General features: G+C 47.1%; 1 non-coding gene across 1 annotated transcript; it reads left to right on the top strand.

Annotated features, from left to right (window-relative positions):
* Nucleotides 1–14,156: 14,156 nt before the first annotated feature.
* TRNAK-UUU (transfer RNA lysine (anticodon UUU)) lies at nt 14,157–14,229 on the top strand. The gene has a single exon. It is a non-coding gene; the product is annotated as a tRNA-Lys (tRNA).
* Nucleotides 14,230–27,453: the final 13,224 nt, after the last annotated feature.

Here is a 27,453-nt window from a genome sequence, read left to right as displayed (position 1 = left end):
CTATCCAGTTGGTTTGGTATCCAGCGGCGCCATATCCGATGCGCCATATCGGGAAAAACTGCCGCCACTGATTCATCAATGGCGAATGGAGGGATAGTGGCCTGCGGTAGGTCAAAAAGCCTGTCTCGGTGAGGCATAGTGTTTGCAATCACTAATCGTAGTGTGCTATCCGGGAAAGTAACATTATAGCGCTAAAAACTAGAATTGTCTTTTTGCAATAGGCTGACAGGCGCTCAAGAGTGACCCGTCAAGGTGAATTGAACATTGAACAATGCATCAATACTATCATCATCACTATAGCTATGATTTTTATCACCGAGATCACGAGAATTAGCTGGTTCGTTTAAAGTAACTGAAGCCGCTGACTGAGTCATTTGATGGGTGGTATGATCGAGCGTACTTTTATTCGTTTCACTATTGCTTATGATATCAGAAGTTGCTCCCTCAGTGGTTTGGTTAATCAGACTGCTGCTCAGACAATCATCGCCCACACTGCTTATGGTATCAGAAGCCGCACCCTCGATAGTTTGGTTAAGCAGACTGGTATCCATTTCACTATTGTTTATGATATCAATTGGCTGCATGGTTAATGGCGCTGGATTAGCGATGGCGACCATGGATATGGTGCAGCTCCATTTGTTCGATCCCAAGGTTGAGGCGGTGCTAGTCAATATTTTTGGAGGCATCGTGCGCTATGATCTCATTGCCGAGGGGATTATTACTGCCGTTGCTGAGGTCGGTGTGCGCGTACCGGTAGTTGTTAGGTTACAGGGTAACAGTGCGCCACTTGGGGGGAAACACTGTCACTTAAACTTGTAAGGTGGCAATTGTAAGGTAAGATTACTTGATTGCTAATAGCTTCTACTGCTTTTTTAATAGCCTGGTAACGGTTATCATCATTATAGTTTTTCAAGTATTGCTCATAGCGGTTTTCTATCTCAAGAGCCAGCTTATGAACATCGAAAGATACCTTACTATTCAGTGATAATAAAAATTTTACAATGGGACTGGCTGTTCTAAATTTCTGTTGTTTTGAGACTTTTTTAGCATCTATACCTTTCTTGAAATCCCTCGTTGAAAGCTCCTGATCTGTTAGCTCTTTTAGTGAAGGGCTCCCAACATCACTAATTAATCCGTTAATACTGCTTTGCTTATCGTTGAATTCCGAGGATTCAACATCCTTTATTTTACATAATTCATTGAGCTGTTGTTCAATTTTTTTTAATCTTTGGATAAGCTGCTGCTTCTGTTTCGCATGTGAGGACTTAGGTGTTTCTATTAATTTGATTTGTTGAGATACTTCTGCCATACGACACCTCAAGTAAAATGAATTATAAAACTTAAACTAGCCCCTATCAAAGGGCTTAATCGCTGGTAAAAGGTTATCTTTTTGTATTACTATTGTCAATTTCCTGATAAAAAAATTATTATTTTATCTTCTTAACCTGGGGAGTTTGGGGAGTTGTGAGATCCACAGATCTCAGATATCGCGGATTACTAGTCTCAGGTTTTTGCGCATCAGGGCTCGAGGCTGTTAAAGGTGCCTATTCAAATGGTTACTTTACTGATACGATTACCGGTTGTTAGAAGAGAAGAACCATACACTGAGGAATTGTAAGCCTCCATAAGGATAGTCCCATGATGCGTACCCACTATTGTGGTGCAGTAACCTACCAACAGATCGGCCAGGAAGTTACCGTGTGCGGTTGGACGCAGCGGCAACGTTATCTGGGGGGAATGGTCTTTATTGAGTTGCGTGACCGCTATGGAGATCTGGGGTGATATAGGTGATCTGGGGGGAATGGTCTTTATTGAGTTGCGTGACCGCTATGGAGTCGTTCAAGTACGCTGCGATAGCCAAGCTTCTGAGGCTTTTGAGATTGCCTTGATGTTACGGCAGGAAGCTTGCTTGCAGATTACTGGTTTGGTTAGTTTACGGCCTGAAACCCAGCGCCGTTCAGAACAACTTAGTGGGGCGGTGGAGATCATTGCCAAGACCATCCGAGTATTTAATATCGCCGTGCCACTGCCCCTCGATTTTAACCAGCCCTGTAGTGAGGAGCATTGATTACGCTATCGATATTTAGACCTACGCCGTCCTGAGCAGGCAAAGGGAATTATGCTACGCCCACAAGTCAGTGCACTGGCTCGTCGCTACTTAGAATCGCAGGACTTTCTGGAGATCGAGACGCCGATGCTGACCCGCGCTACCCCGGAGGGAGCTCGTGACTATCTGGTACCCAGCCGGGTCCATCGAGGAAAATTCTATGCGCTGCCGCAATCGCCTCAGTTATTTAAGCAGTTGCTGATGATGACCGGTTTTGACCGCTATTACCAAATTGTTAGATGTTTTCGTGATGAAGATCTACGCGCTGATCGTCAACCGGAATTTACCCAGTTGGATCTGGAACTTTCATTTGTCGAGGCGGCTGAAGTGCGACAGATCACGGAGGCATTGGTCGCCACTTATGGCAGCAGTGTCATGGTCAGCCGCTACCGGTCTTCCCAGTGCTCACCTACCAAGAGGCAATGCAGCACTTTGGTTCGGATAAACCCGACTTACGTAATCCCCTCGAGCTCATTGATATTGCCGACCGACTGCAAGGGATCCACTTTGCGCCCTTCACCACTGCGGCTGCCGATCTGCAAGGGCGGGTGGCACTGCGGCACGTGCCGCAGGGCGGGGAGTTGAGCCGTAAGCAGTTAGCAGGTTATGCGGCTTTCGCTGCCCAGCAGGGTCTGTCGGGATTAGGCTGGCTAAAAGTGGTGAGCATGGCCACGGGTCAAAGTGAGGTCCAGGGGCCATTGGCTAAATTTTGTGATGAGATGCAACTTTACCCACTATTACAACATGCTCAAGCACAACCGGGTGATCTGCTGCTGATTGCCGCCGGTTCCCAGGTGGTGGTGACTCAAGCATTGGGAGCATTGCGTGTACAGATAGGTCGCAATCGATAGCTGCTGGATCCTCAACAAGTAGCTCCTTTATGGGTAATCCACTTTCCACTGGCGGATCCGCTAAACGCCTAACCCGATGCCTATGCTATGGTGATTAATGGCAATGAGGTAGGCGGCGGATCAGTGCGTATTCATCAACCAGCCATGCAGCAAATGGTGTTTTCACTATTGGGGATTGATGTGGCAACGCAGCAAGAAAAATTTGGCTTTCTGCTAGAGGCGTTGCGCTATAGTGCTCCCCCACATGCTGTATTTGCCTTTGGGCTAGACCGATTACGGATGCTACTTCTGGGTAGCGACTCTATCCGTCAGGTGATTGCTTTCCCTAAAACCACTTCGGCCAGCTGTCCATTGACCCAAGCACCTATCCGGGTAGAGACAGAGGCTTTGGAGATTTTAGGGATTGCACTCGCTACTTCAGCGCAGACCATCCACCAGGGATAATTCAATAGATACCACTCAGTAACTATAGGATAGTGATTATGGCTGGGCATAGTAAATGGGCCATTAAACACCGTAACGCGGGGCAAGATGTAAAAAGAGTTAAATTATTTACTAAAGTGATTCGTTACCGGGCCTGTGCCACAAAAAACGGCGGTGGCGATCCGGAGAGAAATCCACGGTTGCGGAGTGCAGTGAATAAGGCTTTAAGTTGTAATATGACTTTGGAGACCATTAACCGATCTATCCAACGGGGGGTTGGGGGGGAGTAGGGTAGTAACCTAGAGAGTTTACTCTATGAAGGTTATGGTCCAGGTAGCACCGCAATAATGGTCGCTTGTTTAACCGACAACCGTAAGCGGACAGTGGCGGAGATCCGTTATGCCTTTGATAAGTGCGGCGGTAATTTAGGGACTGATGGCTCAGTGGCTTATCTTTTTGATAGAAAAGGAGTGATTCATCTGCCTGGCCAGGTTGATGAGGAGGCGCTCTTTAGAGCAACACCACTACCCGATTCAACAGGCGGAGATCAGCTGGATAGCTCGAACATTGCTGACACTGGATGCACAAAGTACCGAACGTTTGCAAAATCTGCTGGAAAGTCTGGAGGATCTGGATGATGTGCAGGCTATTTATCATAATGCCCAGTTAGCGAATGAACTGAGCATAGTAGACTAACGATGTCGATCATCTTAGGCTTAGATCCCGGTTCCCAAACCACTGGTTACGGGGCTATTCAGCAACAGGGCGATCAGCTCAGCTATTTAGCCAGCGGCGCGATTCGCGCCAGCCACGCCGAGACATTTGCCGATCGCCTTCTGCTCATCTATTCTGGGGTGCAGAGTATTGTTCAGCAGTTTTCTCCAGCTATCGTCGCGGTTGAACAGGTGTTTATGGCACAGAATGTCGATTCTGCCTTAAAATTAGGGCAGGCTCGAGGAGCGGCGATTGTTGCCGCCATGAGTGGCTTCTTAACCTTGGTGGAATACAGCGCCCGTCACGTTAAACAGACGGTCACTGGTAAAGGTTCAGCCAGCAAAAACCAGGTACAACAGATGGTACGTTATCTTCTTCAGTTGTCAGCGTTGCCGCAAGCTGATGCGGCGAATACTTTAGCGGTTGCCATCACCTATAGTCATAGTCAAACCAGTGTGCAGCCAATGATGGCACGCGGCGGCATGGCGAGACAACTACGATGATTAGTCGATTGAATGGAATTCTCATTGAAAAACAGCCTCCCTATTTGCTCTTAGAGGTGCAAGGGGTTGGCTATGAACTACAGCTGTCAATGAACTGCTTTTATCGGTTGCCGGCTGTGGGACAACCATTAGTACTATTAACCCATCATTGGATTCGTGAGGATGCACAACAGCTGTATGGCTTTACTGAGGCCGCCGCCCGTTCCCTGTTTCGTGCCTTAATCAAAATTAATGGTGTTGGCCCTAAATTAGCCCTGGCGATCCTTTCAGGATTGACGGTTGCACAATTTATTGCCGCGGTCGAGCACAATGATCCGTCGCGGTTAATGAAATTGACGGGCGTAGGTAAAAAAACTGCTGAACGCTTAATCGTCGAGATGCGTGATCGCTGTCAAACGGCAATCCCGTTGCCGATAACTGACGGATTAGCCTTAAGCGGTAACGCTCTCTCGTCGGTAAATATGGAAGAGGCGAAAGTTGAGCAGACAGCCGTTGCTGCCCTGCTGGCTTTAGGGTATAAGGCGAATGAGGCGCAGCGCCTCATTCGCCAGAGCTGGCAACCGGGTAGTGATTGTGAGACCCTAATTCGTTTAGCGTTGCGTAACTTGGGATAGCATCACTGGAGCGTGAGCGCTGGCTAATAGAAATAGTATGCCCTCTGAACGGAAAGCGAGTACACGAGCATGATAGAGCCAGATCGGCTATTGACCAACATAGCGCAAGCGCCTGATGAGCCCTTTGAACGTGCCTTAAGACCACGGTTGTTGAAGGAGTATATTGGCCAATTGGCTGTTAGGCAGCAGCTGCAAATTTTTATTCAAGCGGCACGTCAACGAGGTGATGCCTTAGATCACGTGCTGATCTTTGGCCCTCCATGGTTAGGAAAAACCACGTTGGCCACTATCATTACCAACGAGCTCTCGGTCAATCTGCGCACCACCTCAGGGCCGATATTGGAAAAGACTGGTGATCTGGCGGCTATCTTAACTAATTTGTCCCCGGGTGATGTGCTGTTTATCGATGAGATCCATCGACTGTCACCGGTGATTGAAGAGATGCTCTATCCAGCCATGAAAGATCAACAGCTCGATATTATGATTGGCGAAGGGCCAGCCGCGCGCTCAATTAAGTTGGCATTAGCACCATTTACCTTAATTGGCGCCACCACGCGTGCTGGCGCATTAACGTCACCCTTGCGTGATCGTTTTGGGATTATTCAACGATTAGCCTTCTATTCGGTCGATGAACTGCAGCAGATTATTCAACGCAATGCGCAGCTACTACAGCTGCCACTCTCTTGCTGTGGTGCTCTTGAGATATCCCGTCGCTTGCGCGGAACGCCACGGATTGCTAATCGTCTGTTGTGCCGGATTCGCGACTATCGTGAAGTATGGGGGGAGGCGCAGGTGAATGGCCAGTTGGCTGATCAAGCGTTAACTCGATTAGCAGTCGAGACAACTGGCCTCGATGGCATTGATCGCCAACTATTATCGACATTGATTGAGCAGTTTACCGGCGGGCCAGTTGGCTTAGAGAGTTTAGCAGCTGCCATCGGCGAATCACCCGACACCTTGGAGGAGGTGATAGAGCCCGATTTGATTCAGCAGGGCTACATCCAACGTACCCCCAGAGGACGGCTGGCTACGGCGCTTGCCTATCAACATTTCGGACTATCCAAACAGCTGCCTCCATAGCTAGAATAGTCCCATCCTCTATTATTTATGTCGTTGGTATCTGATATTGGTCACCACAAACTGTACCCTGCTATAGGAGGAATGTTTATGTTAAATGTGGTTAAACTTTCACGATTACAGTTTGCTATCACCACGATGTATCACTTCTTATTTGTCCCCTTAACCCTGGGTATGGCCTTCCTATTGGCGATTATGGAGACTCTTTATGTGATCACTGATAAGGTGTTTATCGCGACATGACCCGCTTTTGGGGTAAGCTATTTGGCATTAACTTCGCCTTAGGGATTGCCACTGGCCTTACCATGGAGTTCGAATTTGGAACCAACTGGTCCTACTACTCCCATTATGTCGGCGATATCTTCGGAGTCCCGTTGGCCATTGAGGGGCTATTAGCTTTCTTTTTAGAATCCACTTTTGTTGGCCTGTTCTTCTTTGGCTGGGATCGGCTAAGCAAGTGACAGCATCTATTGGTCACTTGGTTAGTCCCTTTGGGCTCTTCAGTATCGGCTCTATGGATTCTTATCGCCAATGGTTGGATGCAGCATCCGGTGGGCTCGCGGTTTAATCCGCTCAGTCAGCGAATGGAGCTGCCCAGTTTGCTAGAGATAGTGTTTAATCCAGTCGCCCAAGTGAAATTTGTACATACTGTGGCAGCTGGCTATACGACTGGGGCACTATTCATTTTAGGGATTAGCGCCTATTACCTACTGAAAGGACGAGATCTGCCGTTTGCCCGCCGCTCATTTGCCACTGAGGCTACTTTTGGACTTGCCGCTGTCCTTTCGGTTATCTTATTAGGCGATGAGTCGGGCTACAATCTAGGGGATGCACAAAAGATCAAATTGGCAGCCATTGAAGCGGAGTGGGAAACTGCAAAACCACCCACTTCCTTCACCCTGCCTGGCTGGCCAAACCAACAGACATTACAGACCGAGTATGCGATTAAAATTCCTTATGCCCTGGGTATCATTGCTACCCGCTCAATTGATAAACCGGTTATCGGTTTAAAATCGTTAATGCAGCAGCATGAACGGCGTATTTGCAATGGTATTACTGCCTATCAACTGCTCAGTCAATTGTGCTCCGGTGATCAAGATCCGCAGCTGCCGCAGCAATTTGCCGTGGTAGAAAAAGATCTCGGTTATGGCTTGTTATTACAGCAATATACGCCTGATATCACTCAAGCTACTGAGGCGCAGATCCAACAGGCAGTTCGCCATTCTATTCCCACAGTACTCCCCCTATTTATCACTTTTCGAGTGATGGTGGGTTGTGGACTGCTAATGCTACTCATTTTTGCGGTTGCCTGTTATCAAATCCTGGGCCACCAAATGACTGCCAAGTGCTGGTTATTAAGGTTAGCCTTGTATGGCATACCGTTGCCGTGGATTGCCAGCGAGTGTGGCTGGTTTGTCGCTGAGTGTGGCCGGCAGCCGTGGGCGATTGATAGCATTCTACCGACAGCACTAGGCCACTCTGACTTGACCTCAGGGCAGTTATGGTTATCACTAGGGCTGATTGGTGGCTTCTATACGCTGTTGTTAATCATTTAGAGTATTTTGATGATTAAGTTTAGCCGCTTAGGACCGAGCAGTTTGCATACTGGCCGCTATCACTTTGAACAAATTGCATCAGCGGCAACAGACAGCGTTGTCTCTTAACTGATTGCTGAGGAGTTTGTATGCTAGACTATGAGGTGCTTCGATTGCTGTGGTGGGGTATCATCGGTGTCCTGTTGATTGCCATTGCCATCACTGATGGCTTCGATATGGGCGTTGGGATGCTGCTGTTTGTGATTGGCCGCAGTAATGCTCAACGGTGGATTATGATAAACAGCATCGCCCCCCATTGAGATGGCAATCAGGTCTGGTTAGTGCTGGCTGGGGGAGCTCTATTTGCTGCTCGGCCGACGGTGTATGTGGCCGCTTTTCCTGGATTTTATGGGGCGATGATCCTGTTATTAGCAGCACTCTACTTCCGGCCGCTCCGTTTTGACTATCGGCAAAAGATTGTCCATCCCTCCTGGCGACAGTTCTGGGACCTAGGGCTTACTTTAGGTAGTGGCATACCGGCACTGTTATTTGGCGTCGCGTTTGGCAACTTACTCCAGGGGTTGCCCTTTCAGTTTGATGGGGATGGGCGGATCCATTATCCCGGGAGCTTTCTGGATCTATTAACACCCTTTGCACTCCTGTGTGGCCTATTGAGCCTGTCACTATTGTTATTACAGGGGAGCGTTTGGCTGCAGTTGAAAACTTGTGGCGTTTTGTATCAACGCGCCCGTCGGGTAACCCATTGGATGTCTGTCAGCGTGCTGCTTTGCTTTGCAGTTGCCGGACTCTGGATTCGTTATGGGATTAAAGGTTACCAGGTCACTTCATTAATTGACTATAGGAGTGTAGCCATCGTGCTTGATAAGCAGGTTATTCGGCAAGTTGGGGGTTGGTTAAATAATTTCCAACAATATCCACTACTCTCTCTATTTCCCTTGGGAGGGCTGATTATGCCACTGGTAACTTTATTAGCCTCTTGGAAACAGCGTGAAGGGTTGAGCTTTTTGGGTAGCTCAGTGACTATTGCCTGTATTGTAATTACGGCCGGGGTCACGATGTTTCCTATAGTAATACCTTCCAGCATGGCGCTAGGGCATAGTTTGACTCTATGGGATGCTACTGCTAGTCAGAAAACTTTGGCTTTAATGTTATGGATTGTCGGTCTATTTCTCCCTGTAGTGCTGGCCTATACCATATGGTGCTATTACAAAATGTGGGGGCGTTTAGACGAAACTTTAATTGAGAAGCATCAACATTCACTCTATTAAGTTATTCTTTGGAGAGAGTATGTGGTATTTTACTTGGTTATTAGGAGTCTTATTAGCCTGTGCATTGGTGATCATCACCCTTCTCTGGCTAGAACATCATGCTGATCGGCCGTTGGATCCACCCCAATAGCCACACAAGGAGTCCTCATTAAGTGGGAGAGCTAAAGTTTTTTGAGCTATTTGTTAAATCGCCACTGTTGGTTAAAGGAGTCATTGCGCTGCTGTTAGGGTTTTCAATTGTCTCTTGGGCAATTATTTTTCAACAGAGCTACCGACTTCGTTTGGCGTTGCAGCGGTCGATTCATTTTGAGAATCGGTTCTGGTCTGGAATCAACCTCAACAACTTATATGAAGATTTAGCAGCGAACAGTGGTCAGCTCAGTGGCTGTGAGCAAATTTTCTATACTGGATTCAAAGAATATTTGCGATTACAACTGGCTGTTGAGAGTTCACTGGCGGCCTTGGTTGAAGGGATGACCCGGGTCATGCGTGTTAGTTTGAATCGAGAGTTGGAAAAATTGGAATGTCATGGCTCTTTTCTTGCTACCATCGCCTCAGTGAGTCTCTACATAGGCTTAGTCGGCACGGTGTGGGGGATTTTGCAGGCATTTGTTGCCTTAGGCAGTGTTCAGCAGGCTACTCTGCAAATGGTGGCACCGAGCATTGCTGAGGCACTGATTACCACTGCATTAGGGCTATTAGTGGCTATTCCAGCAGTGATTGCCTACAATCGTTTAACGGCGCAGGTTCAGAAAATTGAGCAAAACCAGGCTAATTTTATGGAAGAATTCTTAGTGATTATCCATCGGCAGCTGGTTAATCGAAAAACCCCTTCTCAATCGGTCACTCATGATTCGACGTAGTAGTCTCTCCCGCTCAGCGGTCAAGGCAGAGATGAATGTTATCCCATTCCTCGATGTCCTGCTGGTATTATTGCTTATTTTGATGGTCACTACCCCGGTGATCCAGCAAAACGTCCAGGTGGAATTACCACAGGCACGAGACGCTAAAGTAAGTCGTACCGCCACTACTGCTCAGCAGATTATTTTAGAAATTTCTGCGCCAGGCTGTTATGCGTTAATTATTCAGGGAAAGCGTTTAGAGAATTTGCCACAGCAGCAAGTGATCATGCAAAGTCGACAACAGTTCCAGCGCAAGGTGCAAAACCAATTTTTAATTGCTGGCTCGGCGGCAGTACCCTATGAGGAGATCCTCAAAGGTTTAAGTTTACTGCATCAAGCGGGGATTACCGCTGTGGGATTTATGACGCAACCGTTATAAGCGGACACCAGATTCGCCGATATCTCCCATCTTGGCTTCCTGGTGCGCGTTGGGCATTCATCTCCCTCGCTATCTATATGACCATTGTCTTAGGAATTGCCTTAAAGAGGTCGTTCGTTAACCTGAATCTAAGCACCTCGGGTGGAGTGATGCAAGCCACTTTAGTGCTGATGATAGCGCTTGGCGATCAGCGAGCAGAAGTTAGGGAGCCGACAACTGAGACTAGAAAGCAAATATTAGCGACCAACAGCCAGCAGTCAGCAATCAAGGAGCTAACAACTAAAATTAAAGGGCAAAAGACAACCAAGAGTAGGGCGCAGAAAGTCGAGGCACCTGGTCAGCTCGCAGTAGGCAAACAGCCCACAGTTAACCAGGGTTGGTCGCTGGCCCCCAAAGTAGAGACAGAAAGTGAGTTGCTTGCCAAAAAAACTGTCTCGAAACCGCAGCGATCTTTGAAAACTACTGTAGAGAAGTTGCAGAATTCCGAACGCCGAGCGCAGAAAAATACAGAGAGGCCATCGCAACCACCTTCAGTTCAGCAGCCATCGGCAAACACCAGGGGGGCGGTGTCCTCGACGCAACCTGCTACTGGGAAGTCAGCAGCGGTGTCTCAACAGGAAGATGTTGATCTTGAGAAGTTTTTTAGCCAGTTAGCCGGGAGGAAAGGCGTTGCTACCTCATCGGTGCCAGCCACCGTAAGTGGCCAACTCACCAGCCACTATGGAGCGCAAATTAAACAGGCTATCCAAGCTAACTTAATTCGCCAATCAAGTTTTCAAGGGAAGAGTTGCGATATTGCCTTACAATTAGCACCTGATGGTACCATTATTAGTGCACAAGTTCGCTGGGGCGATCCGCAGCTTTGCAATGCGGCATTACGGGCTATTGGCATTACCGCTCGGGTTCCCAAACCTGCCGATCCAGCGCTCTATGAGCTGTTTAAACAGTTTGTTATTAGCTTTGAGTTATAAAATTAGGATTGTTGCTATGAAAGCATTTAACCCTCTGGTAAAAGCACTTGCCAGGTTGAGTTTGCTGTTGATCATACCGCCTTTATTCGCTGAAGTGCGGCTGGTGATCACTGAGGGGGCTGATACTGCTAGACCGATTGCCGTGGTGCCCTTTAAGTGGCAGGGTTCCGGAGAGCCACCGCAGGATATTGCAGCGATCATTGCTTCGGATTTACGTCATAGTGGAATTTTTATGCCACTCCCCACAAACCAATTCCCCCAACATCCGATCAGCGTATCCAATATCAATGCTGCCTGCTGGCGGGCGCGGGGTATTGAAGCGGTGATCATCGGTCAAATACACCCTGGTTAGGCGGATAACTACCTAATTTCTTACCAATTGGTTAATGTGGCTATGGTTAATCAGGAGGGCAGTCAGCTGATTGAGCAAAATCAATGCCAAGTTGCAGCTCCCTGGGTCCGTTATGCCGCTCATCGGATCAGCGACAATATATTTGAAAAACTGACTGGAAATAAAGGGGCTTTTAATACCCGTTTGGCTTATGTCGTTCAATTAAAACAGGGATCTTATCCCTATGAATTGCGGTTAGCTGATTATGATGGTCAACAGCAACATACCATCTATCGTTCGTCGGCACCGATTATGTCATTAGCCTGGTCTCCGGATGGCCGTCAACTCGCCTATGTCACCTTTGAAAACCAGCGTTCCACCCTAGTATTGCGTGATCTGGCTTCTAAGAAGCGCAAAGTACTGGCAGTATTCCCACGCCATAATGGGGCGCCGGCCTTCTCTTTTAATGGTAAACAGATGGCCATTGCATTATCGAAAGGAGGCAATTTAAAAATTTACCGCCTTGACTTACAGAGCAAACAGTTGGTGTGGTTGACCGAGGGCGTTAGCAACGATACTGAACCTGCTTGGCATCCTGATGGTCGTTCTTTGATTTTTACTTCGGATCGCAGCGGCCATCCAGAGATTTATCGGCTTACCCTAAGTAGCAATCAGATAGAACGAATTACCTGGGAAGGGCTGCAGAATCAGGGAGGAAAAATTTCTCCTGATGGTCGTACATTGGTTATGGTCAACCGAGGAAGTGACGGGTACCATATCGCTAAGCAAGATTTGGCAACAGGAAGGGTCCAGGTGTTAACGACAACTTTTCTTGATCAAACCCCTAGTATTTCACCCAATGGTACGATGATTGTTTATAGTTCTACAGAGCTATCAGGAAAAGTACTACAATTAGTATCAATAGATGTTCGGTTTAAAGCTTGACTGCTAGCAGCGGATGGTCAAGTAAAATTTCCTGCTTGGTCACCCTATCTCCACTGAAAATAACAGTAGTTAATTGAGGAGCCCATTATGGCCTTAAACCCTTCACTAAAAGCAGCTCTACTAACTTTGCCGCTTATTGTTGCCACTAGCTGTTCTAAAAAACCGATCGAGTCCAAGGATGAAGTTCCGCCTGCCGCAGAATCAGTAACTACCGTTGAAGTTCCAGCAGTAGACGAGAATCAGTTCTGTGCTGATGAGCAAGCACGCCAGCTAGAGGAGTTGAAAAAGAGTAACATCGTTTACTTTGATTTCGATAAATTTGATATCAAAAAAGAGTTTGCCCAAATATTGGATGAACATGTTGTTTTTTTGCAAAATAATCTTAATTATGGAGTGCTTATTGAAGGGCATGCCGATGAACGGGGGACGCCGGAGTATAATATTGCCTTAGGAGAGCGTCGTGCCAATGCGGTCACTAGATATCTGCAAAGCCAAGGGATTAGTGAGGATCAGATTACTATCATCTCCTACGGTCAAGAGCGTCCGGAGGATCCAGGCCACACTGAAGCAGCTTATGCCTAAAACCGGCGTGCCGTGTTAGTCTATTAATTTTAGCTGCTATACCTAGCCATCGATCTTTTGTAAAGGCCGCGACTGTACTCTTACTTAGCACGAGTACACCCGCAGCCAAAAGTGGTCCCGTACAGGATATCACGCTGAGCACTCTGGAACCTCGTATCGTGCGTTTAGAGTGGCTGTTAAATCCCAAACATCAGTTACAGCTCTATCAGAAGTTGACCACTTTACAGCAGGAGCTAGAGGCGCTGTGTGGTGTGGTAGAACAACAACAGCATCGGTTGCAACAGCTAGAGCAGCAGCTCAAAAGCCTTGCTTCGGCCCCTTCACCACAGTCAGCTACTTCCATGACCCTCAAAGGGCCGTCATCCCCTGAGGCTTCAGCCAAAGGGGAGCCACCAGCAAAGTGGCGGGAACAGGAGCGTACTGCTTATGAGCAGGCGTGGCAAGCAGTACAGAGTAAGCCTCCCGCTGGAGCTATTCAACAGCTGGAGTGCTTTATTCAGGTTTATCCGCAATCCACCTTCTCACCCAACGCTTACTATTGGTTAGCACAACTGTTATTTAGGCAAGGGGAATTATCCCGTGCTTCACACTATTTTGCTACCGTGATGCAATCTTTTCCTAAATCAAATAAAGTGAGTGATGCGATGTTAAAAATTGGCATTATCACCCAGACGCAAGGGGATGCTGAGAAAGCTAAGGCAATTTATACTCGAGTGGTGCAACAGTATGCCAATTCGCCAGCCGCTGAGCGGGCCAAGCAGCGCTTAGCGAAGTTAACTTAAAACAGTATCTGCAAAATCAGCAATTTTCCCAGCAATTGCCAGGTTATTTGATAAAAGGGTATTGCATTATGTGCTTAAACCGGTATCATAGGCGCCCATTGCTGAGGTAAAGTTGGCAGAGACCCAAAGGTCGAGCTAGCGAACTCAGTAAGGGTCGTTAGCTCAGTTGGTAGAGCAGCGGATTTTTAATCCGTTGGTCGAAGGTTCGAGTCCTTCACGACCCACCATCTCTCCCTAGCAGGCCGCCAAGAGTCGTTAGCTAAGTTGGTAGAGCAGCGGACTCTTAATCCGTAGGTCGAAGGTTCGAGTCCTTCACGACCCACCACAACTGGCTGGCATTGCTAATCCCCTATTTGAATTTGCAGCAATCTATTGTAATTTTGTAGGGTGGATTTTTTCACTTTTAGTAAGCGGTTTATTAACGTCAACTGACTACCTCGTTCGACTCAAGTAACCCAGTAGCCGCTTTTTCCGTGTACGGTATTGGTACACTTGAATCTTTTTACTCATTTTAAGCTTCCATTCCATAGGGTCAGAATTTCGGAATGTACCGGTAATTACCACTTACTCTTTTAATCCGGCATTACTATCTTAATTTATTAGATATTAATAATTATTTTAATAAGAAATTAAACTTCAGCACTTTCATGCTATCACGACTCACTACGATAATTAAAACCAAATTACCTGAGTACCTAGCTATGATTTGCAATCACGATAGTTGTCTTTGTGAAATGTCAACAGCGCTTAACACAAAGTAGCAGATACAATCCTGTTCAAAAAATCACTAGATTTTCCTTGCTCTGCAGCCCCCTAATGCCGCTACAAGAGGAATATTTAAATGAATTGGATGATACATCAGCGGTTTATTCAGGGTGGTTAGCTAATATAAATCCAGTAAAATTGAAAAAGGATTGCAGAATGCTTGAAGAAATCACCAAACTTAGTTGTCAGCTTTCAGGGTTTTGAACTCTAAGTTCTGGAGTGTTGTATGGTCACAGATATTGCTGCACATCAGTCATTGCAACAGCGTCGCCAAGTACTGCTGCTTTTGTGAAGTATTATAGTAGTTAGCTTACTGAGCTACGGACTATTTTGGTTTTTTCAAGCTAGACATTATCAAAAGACCGATAATGCTTATGTCATGGGTGATCATATTCCCATTACTGCCCAGATAAGTGGCCGAGTTCGAATAATTGCTGCCGAGACCACTGATTTAGTTCAGGTGGGGGCGCTGCTGGCTCAGTTGGAGACTACCAATGCTGAACAAGCAGTTGAGCAGGCTAAATTGGCATTGGCACAGCGTTACGGCAGCTGCACAGCCAGTTAGTTGAGCAGCGGCAACTAGCGGCCAAGGTTAAACAGCAGCAGCTGTTTTTACAGCAAGCAGAGAGCAACTTGAAGCGCCGTCAACTTTTAGGTAAACGGGGCGCGATTGGGCAAGAGGAGTTGCAGCATGCACACGAGACTGAGCAACAAGCTAGGGTATCTCTGCAAATAGCCTCTGAAGCTTTGAAAACTAGCCAAGCTCTGTTACTCAATGTGTCTATCGATCAGCAACCCGCGGTATTAGAAGCAGTAAGTAAGTTAGAACAGGCTTGGTTGACTTTACAAAAGACTCGAATTGTCAGCCCTGTTACTGGGTATGTGGTGCGTCGTAATGTACAGCTTGGCACCCAGATTGCGGCAGGGGCGCAGTTGATGCTAATTGCTGCCGAGATGCCGCGCTGGATAGAGGCTAATTTTAAAGAGACGCAGATTAAAACACTGCGTATCGGTCAACCAGTCGAAATTATTAGTGATACCTATGGAAGTTCCATTAAATATTCGGGTAGGATGTCGGGGCTATATGCCAGTACTGGCAGTAGTTTGTCATTATTACCTGCACAAAATGCTACAGGCAACTTGATAAAGGTGGTGCAACGTCTACCGGTCAAAATAGCTTTCTTAGAGCCACAACAACTACAACGATATCCACTACGCATTGGTACATCGACTAGTGTGACGGTATATATGCAGCCAATGACTGCATCAACTTTCATAACACCTGTGAATAGGCCACCAGCGCCGGTAACACCTCTCCAACCGGTTGATACCGCACCGATTAAACAGCTGATAGCGGAGATTATCTATGGCAATCTCTCTTGATAACAGTGCTGAGACTCGGCAAAATCTGTTAACCGGGGTGACGTTAGCCTTAATGACACTGGCGTTATCTCTGGCCAGCTTTATGCAGGTTTTAGATGCGACGATTGCCAGTATTGCCCTACCAACGATAGCGGGGGATCTGGGGATGGCAACGGCAAAGGGGACCTGGGTAATCACTGCTTTTGGCGTAGCTAATGCCATTGCAGTACCCTTATCTGGATGGCTCGCCAAACAATGGGGTGAAGTCAAAGTGTTTGGTTGGTCAATGTTTCTATTTATCGTGACTTCACTGCTGTGTGGACTGTCTACTAGCTTGGCCAGTTTAGTGCTCTTTCGGGCACTGCAAGGGGTGGCAGCGGGTCCGTTAATGTCATTAGCACAAAGCTTGTTGTTAAATAATTATCCACCTGAAAAACGGTCAATGGCGTTAGCCTTGTGGTCGTTAACGATAGTGGTTGCACCTATCTGCGGTCCGATTTTAGGCGGCTGGATCAGCGATAATTACCATTGGAGTTGGATCTTTTTTATTAACGTACCTATCAGGCTGTTAGCATTGCTACTGGTTCGTATTACTTTGCAGGGGAGAGAGACAGTAGTAATCAAGCAGCCGATTGATCGGGTAGGGTTAATCCTATTAATTATTGGAGTAGGGAGTTTGCAATGGGTGCTGGATCAAGGGAAAGAGTTGGATTGGTTCGCTTCTATAGAGAATATTGTATTGGCTATCAGCGCTGGGATTGGTCTCAGTGCTTTAATTATTTGGGAGCTTACTGAGCAACATCCGGTATTCGATTTATCGCTGTTTAAACAGCGTAACTTCACCATTGGCGTGCTCTGTTTATCAGCTGTCTCTATGCTTTATATAGGAGCCATTGTTTTACTTCCCCTATTATTACAGAGTGTAATACATTATACCGCCAGCTGGGCTGGGTTGGCCGCAGTGCCCATTGGTTTATTGCCGCTAGTGATCTCGCCATTTATTGGCCATTTGGGAACACGAATCGATATGAGGGTCGTGGCTACCGTTAGCTTTTTGGAATTTGCTGGCTGTTTCTACTGGCGTGCTATTACCTTCGTTCCAGAACTGCCTTTCTCGGAGATTGCTTGGCCACAATTTTTTCAGGGAATAGCGGTTGCCTGTTTTTTTATGCCGTTAACTACCATTACTCTCTCTGGGATTTCTGGTCAGCAACTGGCTAGTGCCAGTAGCCTGTCTAATTTTTTGCGCACTTTAGCGGGTTCTATAGGAATTTCAATTACTACCACCCTGTGGGAGCAACTAGAAGCACTACACCATCAGCAGTTAACTGAGTTCTTAGACCCTTCGCAACCTCTATTAATCGAATGCTATCAGCAACTCGCTGAGTGGGGACAAAAGACACTGCCAGCCACTGCCCAGTTAATTCAGCAAATTACCAATCAGGGCTTGGTAAAAGCTGCCAACGAGATTTTTGGGGCATACGCCCGGATTTTTTTGGGCAGTATGCTAGTTATTTGGTTTGCTACCCCCCCCTTTTGGTCAGGTTGTTAGCGACCCGGGGCATTAAGGTAAGGATTGTATTTGCTAATCTAGCGTGGTACGATTCGATAGTTCGATGCTTTGAGATGCTACGTTAGAGATTGGCATCTCAGTATAGTAAGGATTTTATATGTCTCTAACAGCAGAAGTAAAAAGTCAGATTATTGCCGAGTTCGGCAGGATTGGTCACGACAGTGGCTCAACTGCAGTGCAAATCGCTCTGTTAACCAAGCGTATCAACCAGTTACAAAAGCACTTTTCCGAACATAAAAAGGATCACCATAGCCGTCATGGGTTGTTGCGTAGGGTATCACAGCGGCGTAAACTACTCGACTACCTTAAAAGTCAGTCAGTGGAACGCTACATGGCATTGATACAGCGCTTAGGCTTACGCCACTAAGTGTTGCTGATGATGAAAGGGGCCCCAGGGCCCCTTTTTTCTAGCATGGATTTTTATATTTTGAGAAATGCGCTAGTGTATGTGATCTCCTAGCAATAATTAATAGTTATTTAGTGACGAAGGAATTTTTTTGTGACAGCAATGGTTCAAGAATTTCAATACGGTGAACATCAGGTCGTATTAGAGACTGGGATAGTAGCCCGACAAGCTACGGTGGCAGTCATGGCCAGCATGGGGGACACCACCGTTTTAGTGACCGCCGTCGGCGTGCCGCAAATACAAGGGGGGGAAAAATTTTTGCCGTTAACCGTTCATTACCAACAGCGAGCTTATGCCGCTGGCCGTATTCCTGGTAGTTTTTTTCAGCGTGAGGGGCGGCCGGGTGAGAGCGAAGTTGTAACCGCCAGGTTGATTGATAGACCTCTGCGCCCACTATTCCCTGAAGGCTTCTATCATGAAGTACAGATTGTCGCCACTGTGTTGTCGGTGGATCCGCAAATCAATCCTGATATTGTTGCTATGATAGCTACTTCTGCAACGCTGACTTTATCTGGTATTCCCTTTGCCGGTCCAATTGGTGCTGCCAGGGTCGGTTTTATTGATGGACAGTATGTGCTCAATTCGTGCAGCGATCGTTTAAAAAATAGTCGGTTAGATTTGGTGGTAGCCGGATCTCAACAGGCAGTGATCATGGTTGAATCGGAGGCTGATCAGTTAACAGAAGCGCAAATGTTAGAGGCGGTATTATTTGGTCATCAACAGCAGCAGGTGGTTCGCCCTGGCCGCTGGTAAACCCGCGTTGGGATTGGCAAGCCCCCACGGTAGATGCGGTTTTACAGCAGCAGGTAGTCGCTTTAGCGGAACAATCGATTACTGAAACTTTCCGCCTGTCTGAGAAAAGTGCGTGTCAGCAGTAAATGGCGAAAATTAAACAGCAGGTGATGCAGAGTATTTATTCCACTACCCCCCCGTGCGTTGCGGAACTACCGCAAGAGGGGGTAGTTCTTAGGCAGCTCAATAAACTAGAGAAGCAGCTAATGTGGCGGCAACTATTGGCAGGTGAGCTGCGCATTGACCAGCGGGATCTACGGACAGTTCGCGCACTAGCAATGAGTGTCGGCGTGCTGCCTCGAATCCACGGCTCCGCCCTGTTTACTCGCGGGGAGACCCAGGCACTGGTGGCGGTGATCTTAGGAACAGAGCGTGATGCGCAGACAGTGGATGAGCTGCTGGGTGAGCGAACAGATTCATTGCTGGTTCACTATGATTTTCCGCCTTATGCGGTAGGTGAAACCGGTATGTTGGGGTCACCCAAGCGACGTGAGATTGGAGATGGCCGTTTAACTAAAAGGGGATTAGCCGCCGTGATGCCGGCAGCGACGGTGTTTCCTTATTTGGTTCGGGTAGTCTCTGAAATTATCGAATCCAATGGATCCACCTCCATGGCAACAGTCTGTGCCACCTCTTTAGCACTGATGGATGCCGGAGTCCCTATTAAAGCACCGGTAGCCGGCGTGGCGATGGGGTTAATTAAGGAAAACGATCGACCGATCATCTTAACCGATATTTCTGGTGATGAAGACCATTTAGGCGATATGGATTTCAAAGTGGCTGGAACCGCTACCGGGATCACCGCCCTACAGATGGATATGAAAGTGGATGGGATTGATCAGGCAACGTTGCAGGCGGCCTTACACCAAGCGAAAGGGGCACGACTGCATATTTTGCAGGTAATGGCACAAGCCATTGATCAGCCACGCAGGAAGATTTCTGTTTGGGCACCGCGTATTCATACCTTCAAAATTGATCCGTTGAAAATCCGCGAGGTTATTGGTAAGGGGGGGGGGACCGTTATTCGGGCATTGGTTGAGGAGACCGGTAGTTCCATTGATGTTAAGGATGATGGAACGGTCACCGTTGCCGCCAATAATCGGCAGGCGATTCAACGGGCGATTACGCGAATTACTGACTTGACTAGCGAGATTGAAAAAGGGGTCATCTACTCCGGTAAGGTCTCTCGTCTGGCTGATTTTGGCGCTTTTGTGACCCTCAACAGTGGCAAAGAGGGCTTAGTGCATATTTCCCAGCTGTCGCAGCAACGGGTTGATAAGGTGGCTGATTGCGTGGTAGTCGGGCAACAGGTGCAGGTTAAAGTTTTGGATGTGGACCGTCAAGGCCGGCTACGCTTAAGTATTAAAGAGGCGCAGCCGGCGGAATCATAGTATGAGACCTCGTCAACCAGCGCTGCACTATCCGATTCTGCTTATGCCAGTTAGGAAAGTGAAGAGAAGTCTAGCAACAACGCATCTGACGATGCCCCGGTGCTCCCTCTATACCAAGAAAACAGGTAAAAATTGTTATCGTGACCCGTAGGGCAATCAGCGGAGGAGTCTGCCTTGAATGCCCAATGGTTATTATTCTTCGAATGATGGGAAGCCAGTTCGCATTTTTGTGAAAACGGATTGAAAATTCAACCCGTTAAGTCATTTAGAAAAATTTATGTAAACTGGCCACTATGTCGTATTAGGGCTATATTATGTCACAGGTTGACACATCAACAGATATTACTTTTAGTCAATTGGGTTTAAATACTGCTATTGTAGAGGCTATTACCGCTTTAGGTTACGATAAGCCAACACCGATTCAGCAGGTGTGTATTCCCGCACTACTCTCGGGAAAGGATGTTCTTGGCATGGCACAGACGGGGAGTGGCGAAACCACCGCCTTTGGCTTGCCGCTACTAACCCGGATTAATCCAGAACTAGCATTGCCACAGCTGTTGGTACTAACACCGACACGTGAATTAGCAATACAGGTTTCTAAAGCCTTCAAAAAGTATTCAGAAAATATTCCTGGTTTAAAGACGCTAGCCATTTATGGCGGGCAGCATTATGAACTAGAGCTGCGTGGCTTACGGCAAGGTGCCCAGGTGATTGTTGGCACTCCAGGCCGGATATCGGAATATCTGGGTTGTAATACGGAAGCGACTAAAAAATCTTCACTAAAAGGGCTAACAGTGCTAGATTGCACCGGCTTGCAAGCGTTAGTGCTGGATGAAGCCGATGAGATGTTACGCCAAGGTTTTATTGAAGCTGTCGAAGCAATTATGAAGAAATTACCGAAAGAACGGCAAATGGCTCTGTTCTCGGCTACCATGCCAGAGGCGATTCGACGGATTACCCATCAATTTATGCAGCAACCTGAGGTGGTAAATATTCAATCGCATGTACGGAACGCCCAAGAGATCAGTCAGCGCTATTGGTTGGCCTATGGATTGCGTAAAAGTGATGCTTTAATGCGTTTTTTAGAAGCAGAACCCTTCGATGCAGCGATTATTTTTGTAAGAACGAAAAATGCTACCTCAGAAGTTGCTGAGAGCTTAGATCAGAATGGTCTACGTTGTGCAGCGCTGAATGGTGATATGAATCAGATCTTAAGTGAGCAGACGCTAGAACGGTTCAAGAATGGCCGGTTAGATATTTTAATTGCTACTGATGTTGCTGCTCGCGGCTTGGATGTAGAGCGCATTAGCCTAGTGATTAATTACGATATCCCGTTGGATTGTGAATCTTATGTGCATCGCATTGGCTGAACCGGCAGAGCTGGACGACAAGGTAGAGCGCTACTGTTTGTGGAGTCACGGGAACGGCTCCTATTAGCTAATCTTGAGCGCAACTTGCGCGTAACCATTATCCCAGTAGATTTACCCAGTAACCAACAGATAGCGGCACAGTGGCTGATTAAATTTTCTGCTCAACTCAGTCAGCAGTTGGATAGCCAGGATTTAGAAGCGTATCGCGACCTACTTCCCAAGTTAATGGAAGGAGACAATTAAAATCTGGAAAATCTGGCAGCAGCGCTACTCAACATAGCGCAGGGAGATCGTCCATTGATTTTGCCTCCGGAGATTCCATTTGAGCGAAAATCCTCAATACGCAATTTCCTTGAACGTGAGGGAGAGCGCTCCTTGCGGGAACGCCCTTATGGTGATCAAGAACGTTAACGGGCTAATAAGTTACTTTACCGTATTGAAGTGGGTAGAAATGATGGGGTTGAAGTACGACATATCGTCGGGGCGATTGCTAATGAAGGGGATTTTAGCAGTCACCATATTGGAAATATCAAATTATTTTCCGAGCACTCAACGGTAGAGCTGCCTAAAGGACTATCTAGTGAGTTGATCAACCATTTTGCCCGAACCCGTATTTTAAATAAACCGATGCGCCTGCAACTGATTGGTGAAGCGCCTGCTAGCGCTCCCCGCCGTGGTGAACGCTTTGAACGGGGTTATCGTAGCAGTGGTGAGCGTTCAAGTCGCGCCAGGAGTATCGTTCCCCTAACAGGTGATTCCACGCCATGGCTGATATTGCCTAACCTGAATGTTAAAAGCCTAGAATCTGTCTAGCCTTAAATGCTAAAAGGAAAGACAAAGCGAAATTTGTCTGGCCTTAACAAGGTTTTGAGAAAAATCAAGCAACAATAAATGGTGTGATCATCTCTAGAGACTTTTGATGTGGATCACTCTCCAAAGCTTCTATACCGCAAGGGGTAGTTGGATAGATGGTGGCCATGGCATTTCTTCTAGCGTCTCCTAGCTCTTTCGAAGTAAATTTATGAGGTTTCAAGATAAACTGGTGATTGGGTTGGCTGAGTTTTTCAACAGCAGCTGTCTCTACTTCTATGGTTTCTACTGTAGGAGTATTGAGCTGCTCTTTGGGGTTAACTAACGGCTGATAGCCAGCTATTTTATTTTTCAAACATTGTGGGAGCAGTGCCTGTACCCCTTCCCATTGTGCAGCTTGCTACGCGTATTGAACAACACTGGTAATACCCTGGTAACTTTTTTGATAGAGGCTTTGAAGGCCCTTTCTGGCATAAAATGTCCCAGTGCTAACACCTGATCCAATCTTCTCCGCGCTGTAAACTACACCTTGTATAACATAGGGTGCCAGCAATTTAGCGGCTTGCCAACTTTTCCCGGCGCTGTAAACTACACCCTGTTTACCATAGGGTGCCAGGAATCTAGTAGCTTGCCAACTTTTCCTGGCGCTGTAAACTACACCCTGGTTAACATAGGGTGCTAGAAATTTAGTAGCTTGCCAACTTTTCTTAGCGCTGTAAACTATGCTCTGTTTAGCATAGGGTGCTAGGAATTTGGCGGCTTGCCAGCTTTTTTTAGCACTATGTCCCAAAATTTTTTAACAGACAACTTAGCCTCTGATTTTCTATAAGATAGCAATTCTGCTTCTAAATCGAGGATACCTTCGCCATCAAAGGTTTTAGTAAACTTAATCATATAACTCCCCTTAGGTTAGACAAGAGTAACTATTAAACAGAGAAATCCTCTTGGTTAACCTATATTTTTAACTATCTTTTATCATTATCCTTTGTTGAGTCCTATTTTAGCAACAAATTTAACAACAAAAACTTTTTTATTGTTAATAAAAGCATTTAAGGTGTTTTCTGGCTACTCAGCACTAGGATTTACCTTAGCAAGTATGCTAAATAATCATGAGCTACTTGTTCAATTTGTAAGCGATGTTCATCGCTAACAAAGCTTTCGCAGTGTATCTTGCAAATTGCTTCAGTCCCGGAAGAGCGGATTGCCAGCCATCCTTGTTGACTGATCACTTTAACCCCGCCAATCGGTTCACCCGTGTTCGGCAGGTTGGCGAAGCAGGCCAATATCTGATTACCTGCTAATTAAGACCAGGGAAAGGGCTTAGTTAAGTTAGCTAATAAACGCTTACGTTGTTTGACTGTTAGGGCACACTGGTGACGTTGATAACTGAAGGGCCCGAACTGCCTCAATAGACGTTGATAATGTTGCCAGGGGTTAGCACCGGTGCCCGCTAAAATTTCAGCAGCTAATAGGCAGAGTACAATACCATCTTTATCAGTGGTCCAGGTTTGGCCATTAGTGCAGAGAAAGGTGGCACCAGAACTCTCTTCGCCAGCAATCCATAAGCTTCCCTGATGCAGTCCGGCGACAAATCCCTTAAAACCCACTGGGATTTCGATGATTGGGCATCCTAGCTGGCTGGCCAGTCGATCCAGCAGGTGGCTAGAGACCACTGTTTTGCCGATCCCTAGTTGCGACGACCTGTTCGGTCGGTGATGGAATAGATAGTCGACCGCTACACTCAGGAAGTGGTTAGCCTGCATCAAGCCGTCGGCAGTGATTATGCCATGGCGATCTTGATCGGTATCATTAGCTAGACAGAGATCAAATTGTTGGCGCTGCTTGAGCAGGGGTTGCATCACCGCTTCAGAGGCACAATCCATACGAATGATGCCATCTTTATCTAAACACATAAAGGCAAAGTTGGGATCAATCGTTGGGTTGGTAATGGTTATATCTAGCTGGTACTGTTCGGCAATCCACTGCCAATAGGCGATGCCAGCGCCACCTAGGGGATCAACCGCTAAGCGGGGTCGTGCTTGTTGAATAGCCGCTAAATTGATGATCTGTGGCAATGCTTTGACATAGGAGTGCAGCAGGTCCTGAGTGACTATTAGACCTCGCCGCTTTGCCTGCTCCAGGCTACAACGCTGAATACCCGATAATCCCTGGGTTAATAGGTCATTAGCGCGCCGTTCAATTGCCCGAGTCACTACCGCTTCAGCCGGTCCCCCGTGAGGTGGATTATATTTAATTCCTCCATCTTGCGGGGGGTTATGTGACGGCGTAACAATAATGCCATCAGCCAGTGCACTACCTCGTCGATTGTGGCATAAAATCATATGAGAGATGACTGGTGTTGGGGTAAAACCATTATCATTGGGGATCACTACGGTGATACCGTTGGCCGTTAATACTTCAACAACTGTGTAAAAAGCAGGTTCTGACAGGTCGTGGGTATCGCGGCCGATAAAACAGTAGCCACTGATACCCATTCGCTATTCTAATTTCAGCAATTGCTTGGCTAATGGCTAAAAGATGGGGTTGGTTAAAACTCCTCAGCAGAGCACTGCCACGATGCCCGGAGGTACCGAAAGTAACTTGCTGTTGAGGATCACTAGGATCTAGAGTGTGATGATAGTAATGATGCAGCAGCTGTTGCACATCGATGCAATCGCTCGCCTGGGCAATTTGTCCAGCGCGAGGGTGAGGAGTCGTAAATGTGTTACAGACTGTCACAAACCACCTCAATCAGTGGAGTTGATAATGAAAAATAGTTAATAGCTGCCGAATAATCGCACGTTTGCGAGCTGCGCTGGTATTGGTGATCACCCAATAGGGGGTATTTGGAATATTCTGTGGCTTACTCGGTAGACCATGGCGTAGGAGCGTCTCTGAGTTTAGAGCAAAGTAGCGGCGCGTACACCCTTGTATGTTAGCTGCTGCCTGGGAGAATGCCTGATAGTCGATTTGACACAACGCCGACAATAGGCACATAAAGCGGACAATGGCAGTCATTTCTTGCCGATAGGAGGTGCTTTTTAATAACTGAGCCATCATTTGCTGAGGCTGATCATGGCTTGCTGGTGCCATTGTTGCCGCCATTGGCTCAATCATCACTGGTTGATGGGTTATTGGTTCGGTAACAGCCGGTAATTTTAATAGACGTCGTAAAATTGCTGACGCACTCTCACCAATATGTTGAGTATGCCGTCCAATATAATCGTAAAGATCGGCATCAATCTGTAAGATTTTGAGCTTCATCAGGCAGACTATTCTCCTACAAGGGCTATTGCTATTCTCTCCGTGCTAATGTCAGCACTGAAAGATAGTTTATTGTTTTTGTCGAATCCACCGTCGCTGCCACTGGCGCATCACCGAATAACGCCATAATAACCTAACGCTACCATAGCTTAATAAGGCCAATAGGGTGCCACAAAGCAAATTGCCCAAGAGAAAAGCCTCCAAGTGTACTGAGATCTCCTACCAATGTTCGCTGATCCATTTCCAGTTGAGTAAATAGTTGTTGATCCAACTCCAAGAGAAGACTTTTCCCCGGTCAGCTGAGGTGGCTGGATAATCCAGGTGCCTAATCGATAGGTGGCGTAGAAAATCGGCGGCATAGTGAGCGGATTGGTTAACCACACCAGGGCCACCGATAAGGGTAAGTTGACGCAAAACACCACGGCTCCACACGCTGCCAAAGCCATTTGGAAAGGGACGGGAATAAAAGCAACCCAAATTCCTACTGCACAAGCTCCCGATGCTGATCGACGATTGAGTTGCCAGAGGTTGCTATGGTGCAACTAGCGTTTAACAATTCCTAAACCTTTTTGGGCAATAATGGTTTCTTTGCTGGGCAGGAAGCGGGTGAACAATTTTTTTGCCATCAATAGTCGATCCTTGCAATTTAGAGGCTTTATAGACGCAGTGGCCTTCGCTGTGTTACTAGGCATGTTACCACTTTTGATCCTGCCACGACTACCTGCTATGTCACTAATAACTGGACTATTTCTTCTGGTGCTAGCATTAACGACTATCCCGCTAGTTTATTGTCGCTGGTTGGCCTGTAGCTTGGCCAGTTTTCTCTGGGTGGTGCTGGTCGCACAGCATAGTTTGCAACCACTACGCTATGTCAGTCAGCAGCCAGTTAAGGCAATGATCGAGGTTATCAACAGCCGTGCGGTGTCAAAGTTCTCAAAGAGTACCGTACGGGTGATAGCGATTGCCGGACAAATCTTACCCTATTGGCAGCGTTTTTTACTTTCAGCCAACTGGCCTAAACTCCGGCAACCGCTTGCAGCGGGGCAACGCTGGGAGGTGACTATCCTGCTGCGCCCAATACAGACCCCACTAAATCAGGGAACCTTTGACAGCCAACGCTGGGCGGTAGTACAGCGGCAAATCCTTAGTGGTCGCATTCTGCAGCAGCAGTTGCTGTCGACACAACCAACCGTTTGTCAATGCCTGATCAATTAGTGGTTGCCGTTACTAGATGGGTTATCCACTACTGATCTATTGCTGGCACTGTTAATTGGTGACCGTAGCCGATTAACAACAGACCATCGTCATTGGCTGCAGGCCAGCGGCATCAGCCATCTGTTGGCAATTTCCGGTCTCCATATCTCTTTAGCCGCGTTATTTGGTTGCGGGTTAGGGCGCATTGTTCAGGGGATATGCTCCTGCGGGCGCCAACGTCCCTGGATTCCATTGATCTTGGGTTGGTTGGTGGCGACTGGTTATACGCTGCTATCAGGAGCCAATCCACCGACATTGCGTGCTTGGCTTGGTTTGAAGATACTGCTCTACCTCAAGTTACGCGGTTGTTATTGGCTGCCCTGGCAACTGTTACTACGGCTAGTGGCACTACTACTATTGCTGGACCCCTTACTGCTGTTATCCAGTAGCTTTTGGTTATCGTTAAGTGCGGTAGCGGTGCTGCTAATTTGGCGCCATTGGCTACCATGGTCTGTTGAAGG

Source organism: Artemia sp. Qi Xiang Cuo, chromosome 3, assembly GCF_049724085.1.
Source record: "Artemia sp. Qi Xiang Cuo chromosome 3, ASM4972408v1, whole genome shotgun sequence".
In the NCBI taxonomy this organism is placed as follows: domain Eukaryota; kingdom Metazoa; phylum Arthropoda; class Branchiopoda; order Anostraca; family Artemiidae; genus Artemia; species Artemia sp. Qi Xiang Cuo.
This window is presented reverse-complemented; position numbering and strand designations above follow the sequence as displayed.